Genomic DNA, 10,007 nt, shown 5'->3' with positions numbered 1-10,007 from the left:
TTACATGGAGAGAATGAGTAAGGAAAGATTGACCAAGAGGATACATGTCTCAGAGGTGGAGGGAACGAGAAGTGGGAGACCAAATTGGAGGTGGAAAGATGGAGTGAAAAAGATTTTGAGTGATCGGGGCCTGAGCATGCAGGAGGGTGAAGGGCATGCAAGGAATAAAGTGAATTGGAATGATGTGGTATACCAGGGTCAACGTGCTGTCAATGGATTGAACCAGGGCATGTGAAGTGTCTGGGGTAAACCATGGAAAGTTCTGTGGGGCCTGGATGTGGAAAGGGAGCTGTGGTTTCGGTGCATTATTACATGACAGCTAGAGACTGAGTGTGAACGAATGGGGCCTTTGTTGTCTTTTCCTAGCGCTACCTCGCACACATGAGGGGGGAGGGGTTGTTATTCCATGTGTGGCGAGTTGGCGATGGGAATAAATAAAGGCAGACTATGAATTATGTGCATGTGTATATATGTATATGTCTGTGTGTGTATATATATGTATACATTGAGATGTATAGGTATGTATATTTGTGTGTGTGGACGTGTATGTATATACATGTGTATGGGGGTGGGTTGGGCCATTCTTTCATCTGTTTCCTTGCGCTAACGCGGGAGACAGCAACAAAGCAAATAAAAATAAATAAATATACACACTTACACACAAATGCCCATACATGTACATATTCATACTTGCTTGCCTTCATCCATTTCCAATGTTACTGTGACCCACAGGAAACAGCATCACTACCCCCTGCTTCAGGATGGTAACGCCAGGAAAAATGACAAAAGAGGCCACATTTTGTTCACCCTAAGTCTTTAGCTGTCATGTGTAATTTGCTGAAACAATAGCTCCCTATCCACGTCCAGGCCCCACAGACCTTTCCATGGTTTACCCGAGACGTTTCACTGGTCCTGGTTCACCCCATTGACTGTGCATCGACCCTGGTATATTACATTGTTCCAGTTCTCTCTACTCCTTGCATGCCTCTCACTCTCCTGTATGTTCAGGCCCCGATCACTCAAAATCTTTTTCACTCCATCCTTCCCCCTCCAATTTGGTCTCCCACTTCTTGTTCCCACAACCTCTGACACATATATCCTCTTTGTCAATCCTTCCTCACTCATTCTCTCCATATGTTCAAACCATTTCAACATACCCTCTTCTGCTCTCTCAACCACACTTTTTTATTGCCACATATCTCTCTTACCCTTTCATTACTTACTGATCAAACCACCTCTCACTATTTATTGTCCTCAAACATTTCATTTCCAACACATCCACCGTGCTCCATACAACCCTATAGCCCATGCCTCACAACCATATAACATTGTTGGAATTACTGTTCCTTCAAACACACCCATTTTTGCTCTCCAAGATAATGTTCTTTCCTTCCACACATTCTTCATTGCTCCCAGAACCTTTGCCCCCTCCCCCACCCTGTGACTCACTTCCGCTTCCATGATTCCTTTCGCTGTTAAATCGACCCCCAGATATCTAAAGCACTTCACTTCCTCCAATATTTCTCCATTCAAACTTAACTCCCAATTAACTTGTCCCCAACCCTACAGAACCTAATAGCCTTGCTCTTATTCACATTTATTCTCAACTTTCTCCTTTCATGCACTTTTCCAAACTCAGTCACCAACTTCTGCAGTTTTTCACTTCAATCAGCCACTAGAGCTGTATCATTGATGAACAACAATTGACTCACTTCCCAGGCCCTCTCATTCCCAACAGACTGCATACTCGCCCTTCTCCAAAACTCTTGCATTTACCTCCCTACCACCCCATCCATGAACAAATTAAGCAACCATGGGGACACCACACACCCCTTCCTTTGACCGTCCTTCACCGTGAACCAATCATTTTCCTCCCTTCCTGCTGGTGCACATGCCTTAAATCCTTGGTAAAATATTTTCGCTGCATCTGGCAGCTTACCTCCCACACCATATACTCTTAAAGCCTTTCACAAAGCATCTCTATCACCCCTATCATATGCCTTCTCCAAATACATAAATGCTACATACATATCCATCTGTTTTTTTAAGTATTTCTCTCACTTTCTTCAAAGCAAACACGTGATCCACACATCCTCTACCACTTCTGAAACCATGCTGCTCTTCCCCAATCTGATGCTCTGTACATGTATGCCTTCATCCTCTCAATCAGTACTCTCCCTTACAATTTTCTGGGAATACATAGGAAACTTATGCCTTAGTAGTTTGAACCCTCACCTTTATCTCCTTTGCCTTTGTACAATGGCACTACATATATCTTTTATTACTTTTTCTGAGACTTTTATTGTATAAACTCATGTTAACTGGCCTTACACTACTTAAGTATTTGACCCTTCTTTGTATATTGGTGTTGTATATACCTTGATGTGAGAAAAAGAGAATTGCAGCTTTTTTGTCGAGAAAAAGGGGTTCAGGTCAGGAAATAAGATTCAGGAGGAATTGATAAGGCAAAATTCTGTACATAGAGCTTTGTTGACTCAAAGCAGATTAGCTCCAACAGATTTGTATGCAGTACAATGTTTGAGTTTGGATCATCTGTTTATAGCTTAGGGAGTTCTTGTATTTGGTCGTAAACACTGTCACTTAGAGCTTGTTTGTGAATCATTCATAGCCACTCATGTAGTGCACGGAGTGCTGAATTAAAACTTCTTTTCTTTTTATTTCCGTTGTTTTTGCTTTTCTTTTTATTTCCGTTGTTTTTGCTTTCTTTGGTTATTTTCCTTGATACTACAAACAGTTACTGTTTTGAGACTGTAAGTATGCATATTCCATGCACCTCCCAAGTTATGATGACTGGCGGATCCTACCAAGTCAATCACAATAAAACCAATCTTCAGTAAGATTAAGCAAGGGTGCATTATTTAGCTTTTATTATAGTGGTCTACATTTGGCTCATTTACATTGATATGCATTACTGAAACATTGTTAAATTGCATTAGACATTCAGCTTTATGTACCTTTGGCTCAGTAAGGGGCATTAAGGAATGGAAAACCATGTAGTAACATATTGCTTTTATAAGACTAAATTTACATATGACTATGTTCCAAAAATAAACAGCTCTCAAGCTAATCCCAGAGTAAATGGTATGCTTTTCTTTTAAGATTTTTTATCCCATGGTGACCCTCTTGCTAAATGAACAATTTTCCACAGGTGGTTATGGCAAGACCAACACGTCAGCAAGTTCTTCAGCTGTATCGTGCGTTGCTTTGTTATGGCAAGACATTGGAACTCACTGAACAGGAATATTTTTACAGACGAATAACTAAAGAATTCCAACAAAATAGAAGCCTCACCTCTGATGAACAAATAGAATTTTATTTTGAAAAAGGTTTGAGTTTTTTATCAAAACAAAGACTTGTTTAATATTTATACTTATTGTGTATGTATGCTTTATGCTGTATAATCATTTGATTGTATTGTATGATTGTATGTATTATATAAAGTTCAAGCTCAACTTTTCAAGAGATAGATACATTTAGTAATGGTCATGAAGTGCAAAACTAGATATAAAGTAACGTTTTCAATAAGTTTGATTCTGGTTGACCGAGGAGTAAATTTACTTCTGTATAGACATTAGTTACTTCTTAGCCACAGTCATTTGTGTCTTAAATTCTAAAAATTGCTTGCAGAGGAGTAATTAATCCACTGTTGATTCATATCAAAAGACTCTGGTCTTTACAGATTTTCAATTAAATAGGGGACTTTTTCAGCTGATTGATACCATTTCATTTTGGTGCATAGTAAAAAATGATGGCACATGAACTAAGATGGATATACATTCTTTAGTGAACAATTTATTAGTTGATTCCTCTAGCTTCGAAATGTTAGGTAGTGCTTTCACAACAATTTTGAATTATAGTCATGGTTTCAGTTATGGATTTGGCATTTTGGGAATGTAATCAGAGAAAGAAAAATATGTGAATCAAGTGTATGTAAATCACATCCCAGTTCTTTCCATCAGCTTTTCTTTTACAGTACATGGCTTAGGCTCATAAAATCTTTGCAATTGCTCATAAGCCATTCTCTCATAATTGCAAATATGTAATTATAATCAGAATGTGTAATTGATGATTCATTGCAAAGAAATATTTATCTGTAAGGAATGTACAGTCTTAGTTCTCAGTGAAGAAGAAGGAAAAAATGACTTCAAGGTCAGAGAAACTTGGGGAATTCCATTGTATTGAACCATATGTTGTGAAATATTTTTTGCTGTGTTAGAATTGATCATTTTTGATAGATTTCTGAGAGCATATTTTTAGAAATGAGGTTTCTTTTAGGATAACCAGTCATTTCAACTTTTCCATTTGTTTTTTATAGTTGAGGGTAGAAATTCATGAAGCCCATGAACCAAAAAATGTAAAATTAGTAGGGGACGGCAGCCAAAATTTAATGAAAGCACCCTCATGGTGTTAATCTTACCAAGTTTCTCATTTGTTTATGTAAATTCAGTATATCATTTACCAGGCCATGTACAAAATGTTATGTTCCACAGTGAATCAGTATGAGGGATAGTTTCTCTGAGCATAATCACGGGGCAGGTGCAGTGATGGTGGATTTATATTTATCATGTAAAAGGTTTATTGTAAGGTACATCACTCACTCATGTAGTGGCAGCAAACAATTACCATAGTAGCAGACACAAAGAAAACTGAAAATGTTGTGCAACAACTATATTTTAAAAACTGTATTTGTTATCTCTTAGATTTTTTAAACTCCACTTTCATGTATTTTTTGTGAATAATCTTGAAATTTCTATAAAAGATTTGTAAAATGTGCTTTTACAAAGTTTCATGGGAAAGTTGCATCGTTCTTTAAATATTTTTAGGAGTGTTTATTTATTACAATGTCAAACTGTAATACAAAATACTTGTAATCATTAGCTGAAAAAAGGACTTTTGAAACAGCCATTGAAAAGGAGTGTTTATTAAGATATCAGAATACAGTATGTGAAATATCACATCTTCATTCTTTACTTTTATCTTATTGATTTCAACCACACTGTATAAGCTATCCACCTATACCATTCTTATTTTTTACATCTTGCCTATATAAACTTGAGCTTCACAATCCATACAACAGAGTTGGAACTATTACCCCTTCATTCAAGCTTCCTGCACACACTGTACTCTGATTCTTTTCATTCACAAGAACTTTCATTTCACATCTAACATTCTCATAATTTTAGCTTTCCATCTAACAATCCTCTTGAACTGCATGTCAACATACTTTTCCAAAGCATGTATTTTTTCACCATATAGACAAAAATTACAACATAACATTCTATATTTTACAAAAACTAAATTATTCTACATTTATTTATGGGATTCCCCACCTGCACACTTTTCATCAGCAATTCCTCTGATTCACATATCAGCATTGTCTATGAATCAAGCATGATAACTTTCATCTTGTCTCACCATAGTTCAATAGTACACCAGTATCACCCGACCTCATTCCCATCTTCCTTAACAACCCAGCCATAAAAACAGTAACAGCTATGGTAACATTATAAGACAATGAAACACTCCTTTGTTTCTGTCAAACCATTTACTTTTGCCACCAGTTACTTTGACTGAGGCAGTGCCTGTGTTATAAAAGCTTGAGATAACATTCATGGAAATCTGAAGCTTCCATGTACATCATACAGAGCTTCCTAATTTGTTCTGTTTACTTTATAATACGTCTTTTCTGAGTCCATAAGTACTGGTCCCCTTTCAGTTCATCTAGAACTTTGTCCACAACCTGAAGTGCAAAAATCTGGTCTGTCCATTATCTAAACCCACTATGTATTTTGCTAGCATGAACTTGCTAATAATTTGAATGCAGCTACATTCACACAGTACACCTTTTTGTGTGTGCTAAAAGACATTTCTCTGTGATTCCAGTTTAAAATGTAAATCTGTAGCTTTTGTTAGGTCAGAACCACTTTGCTGGTGGCATTCCTTCGCATTTGACTTGTGTGTCTTTTTTTTTTTCTTTTAAGTCTCTGGCTGTCCAGTGACTTGGCCCTTACTATTTCAAAAGCTTTTGATAGGGCATAAGATGTCACTGACTTTCCATCCTTTGGCCTGTCTCCAATTTTCTTTCCGATCTGTTCATACCTTTCAGTGATTCAGCCCTGCTTTCATCCACATCCTGTAGATACCAACCTTCCTAATGATGTTGTTTTTCTGAAATAGAACTAAACTCATTAGTCAGGTAGATGGAATGTACTCAAATTCATGAATTTTAATCATTTTTATAAATATTTTTTGACCATTTCCTTTTAGGATTCCTTTTACTCTGCCCTTTGTCTCGGTTATCTCAATTTTTTTATTGAAACTTCATTTATTTGTGAAATGTCCTGTCTTAAAAATAAATGCTAGGGATTCTGTTCTTGTCAAATGTATTTCTCTTCGGAGCAGTTACTGAAGCTTTTCAAAACACTAATCAAATCCAGTACTGAGTAATGTTTACACCCCTAGGAAGGCTCTTCCTTAACTTTATTCTCAACTATAGTTGTGGTCATGCAGCACCTGACGGTTCAGTATGTCCCATAGATACGTAATGAGTATTGGCAACTTGAGTTTGGAATGTTGCATGTCCAATTCTTTCTAACTATAGCTGAATTGTGGAACTTTGTAGTTCCATGTTTTTTCCCAGCTTCTATAGCATCTTCCTTGAAACAGGCTGATCCATTATTGTGAAGAAATAATGGGTAACCATTTTAATTTTCTCTCATCTGCCCCAACCTGGATATGGGCACTTGTGTCCATATTTTTTCCTTTGTATAAGTAAAGACTTACAGATCCTGTCAACTTATTGAGAGTTTTGAATGAACACAGGCTTCCACAATAATAGCTTTTCTTTAGTGTTCACTCAGAAGACAAAGATTATTCACAAACATAGTTTAAGATCTCTATTTACACATCCACCTTCACATGCAAAATGCCTCTGTGGCATCCTCATTGATGTACCTTTGTTCCTTAATTTCATTTGACCATTTTTTTTCTCTTTGTATCCTTGGCCATACTGTATATCTTCACCTTTTGTATCATTTGCCATGTGTGCCTCCATCTTTGTCATCCACCTTCACATGCAAAATGCCTCTGTAGCATCCTCATTGATGTACCTTTGTTCCTTAACTTCATTTGACCATTTTTTCACTTTGTATTCTTGGCCATAATGTTTATCTTTACCTGCCATATGTGCCTCCAAATTTATTGCAACTTCTCTCAACATCCTCCTGAGTTCATTCTTTATTCTCCCCATTTTCCTAATCCACCAGTACTACTTAAATGCTTTATTTTTCTTGAATCCAGACCCAGAAAAACTTAGGTTGTATATCTGTACAGTAGGATTAGGACAAGCATTTTAATGTGCAAGCTTTTTGCACATTCTGCTTTTATATTATTCCCATTCACTGGAGCTTTCAGTACTTCTCCAGTTCTTTAAATGAATCTACCTTCACTTCAGTTTTTCCACCAATGTCTAGTCAGATCTCCATTCCCAAATATAACATATAAACTTCTCTCTCTAACTGAAGTAATTCACTTTCTGATGACCCATCTCTTTCTAAAACGATAAGGTTCTTCTTATACTTAATTCCATCATCCTTCTCTCTCACAAACTGTCATAGTGGCCTATCATTCTGCTTTAATAATTCTTCTGATGCAGTCAACAAAAGAGAATCATTTACATATAGTAACTGGTATACCTTAATTTCATTGTTTTAATCTTAGGTGTTAAGACTGGCTTGTCAGTAATGAAAGGTAAAAGGTATGAGGGATAAGTGGCCAGGTTGTTTATTGTGGCGGTTTTCAGTCATGGAAGAGAAGTGCTTGGTGCAGTCTTGTCAGTGCTTTGCCAGTCACCATGAAACATAAGCTTTGCTTAAGAAAAGGTGCATGACTTAAATGTGTCACTACCTCCTTTGCATTAAGTATACAAATAGGTTAGCATTCAAAATAATTTTCATTTTAGGATGATTATGCTTCCATTTTCTTTTTGCAGAGAAGAATATCATGGTCTGAAACCTCCTAATGAAAATGATATAAAATGTTTATCTAATCAAGATTTCACAGTGTATAAGACTGTTTTATATATTATGGAGTTGCTTTTACTGAAGCAACCATGATTCACCTGACAAATATATGCCTCATCAACTTTAGATGTTCTCTGAGACAAGCTTATTTATTTAATTCATTATTTTCTGTTTGTTTATTGTACATAATCAACGTTTCCTGCATCAGAGAGGTAGCACCAGGAAACAGACGAAGAATGGCCCATCCATTCATATATAGCTAGAGACTGAGTGTGAACGAATGTGGCCTTTGTTTTTTCCTAGCGCTACCTAGCATGCGTGCGGGGGGAGGGGGGTGCCATTTCATGTGTGATGGAGTGGCGACGGGAATGGATGAAGGTAGCAAGTATATGTACATGTGTATATATGTATATGTCTGTGTATGTATACATTGAATGTATAAGTATGTATATGTATGTGTGTGGGCGTTTCTGTGTATACATGTGTATGTGGGTGGGTCTGGCCATTCTTTCTTGTTTCCTTGCTCAAAGTCTTTTTCACTCCATCATTCCACCTCCAATTTGGTCTCCCACTTCTTGTTCCCTCTGCCTCCGACACATATATCCTCTTTGTCAATCTTTCCTCACTCATTCTTTACATATGTCCAAACCATTTCAACACACCCTCTAATGCTCTCTCAACCACACTTTTTATTTCCACACATCTCTCTTACCATTTCATTACTTAATTGATGAAACCACCTCACACTACATAATGTCCTCAAACATTTTATTTCCTACATAACTACCCTCCTCTGTACAACCCTATCTATAACCCTTGCCTTTCAACAATATAAGATGCCCATTTTTGCTCTCCAAGATAATGTTCTCTCCTTCCACACATTCTTCATTGCTCCCAGAACCTTGACCCCCTCCCCCACCCTGTGACAACTTCCGCTTCCATGGTTCCATCCGCTGTTAAGTCCACTCCCAGATATCTATAAATAACTTTACTTCCTCCAATTTTTCTCTTCAATCTTACATTGCAATTAAGTTGTCCCTTCAACAATACTGAACCTAATAACCTTGCTCTTATTATTTCTTGCTTGTATCAAGTTTGCTGTCTCCCATTCCCACACTAGGGCCAGTTGCATCTTTGATATTTCTTCCTCTGTCTGATTTAACACTTGTTAACACCTGTCTCACTCGATCTTTCCTGTATCTTCTTCCCTTTCTATTTTTTATGTAAATCTAGTCCCCAATATTTGGCTCTTCTCTCTCCAGTGATTCACTTATTTAGTTTGTGAACAAATAAAAAAATTAATTTGTAAAATAAAAAAATCCATTATAACCCTCCTCAATTCTTTCACAACTGAATGGAAAGCACTCAAATGAGTATGTGCTTGTGAGAACAAGAAGGGTAGAAAGAGCATCAACTTGGAGAGAAATTTTGACATTTTTTAGGGACACGATGCCAGACAATAAGATGTTGATATTGCCAGACCTCTTGACTTACCTGCTACATTAGTGAGAGCAACAGCTGAGCATGTAGATAATGTTAAGCAGTGTGCCACTAGGATAACATAAGGTGCTGTGAGGATCACTTGCATTTATATCAGAGGTGAAATTATGTAAAAACAGCCATGTGTCTATATTAATGTAACTTTCCAGTGCTTTATTTAATAATGTATATTTCCTTAAAAAGGAAACCATTTCTTTTTTAATACAAATACTGAGGTTTATGATTATCTTGTACTATAAGTATTTTGGTATTTTATTTATGTTTTTGTCTGAAAATTTAGGTAAAAAAAATCTCCAAGAATGTAACCCCATTGTAATATTTAATCTGTGATAAAAGGGAATTCACTATCTGGTGATTCCACTAAGCTGTGTTTTCCAAGAATTTATATCCATCATTGTTTGTATATATATATATATATATATATATATATATATATATAGAGAAGGGGGCCAGGTGAGGATATTC

The 10,007-nt window shown here is 36.6% G+C and overlaps 1 long non-coding RNA gene across 1 annotated transcript in view; it reads left to right on the top strand.

The window, feature by feature from the left end:
* LOC139751893 (uncharacterized) overlaps window positions 1–9,371 on the top strand; it is a 24,547-nt gene extending 15,176 nt beyond the window's left edge. The window contains exon 2 of the long non-coding RNA XR_011713444.1: window positions 3,170–9,371. This is a non-coding gene — a long non-coding RNA (uncharacterized lncRNA). The remainder of the gene's footprint in view (window positions 1–3,169) is intronic.
* Window positions 9,372–10,007: the final 636 nt, after the last annotated feature.

The sequence above is a fragment of the Panulirus ornatus genome, chromosome 12, assembly GCF_036320965.1.
Source record: "Panulirus ornatus isolate Po-2019 chromosome 12, ASM3632096v1, whole genome shotgun sequence".
NCBI lineage: Eukaryota > Metazoa > Arthropoda > Malacostraca > Decapoda > Palinuridae > Panulirus > Panulirus ornatus.
This window is presented reverse-complemented; position numbering and strand designations above follow the sequence as displayed.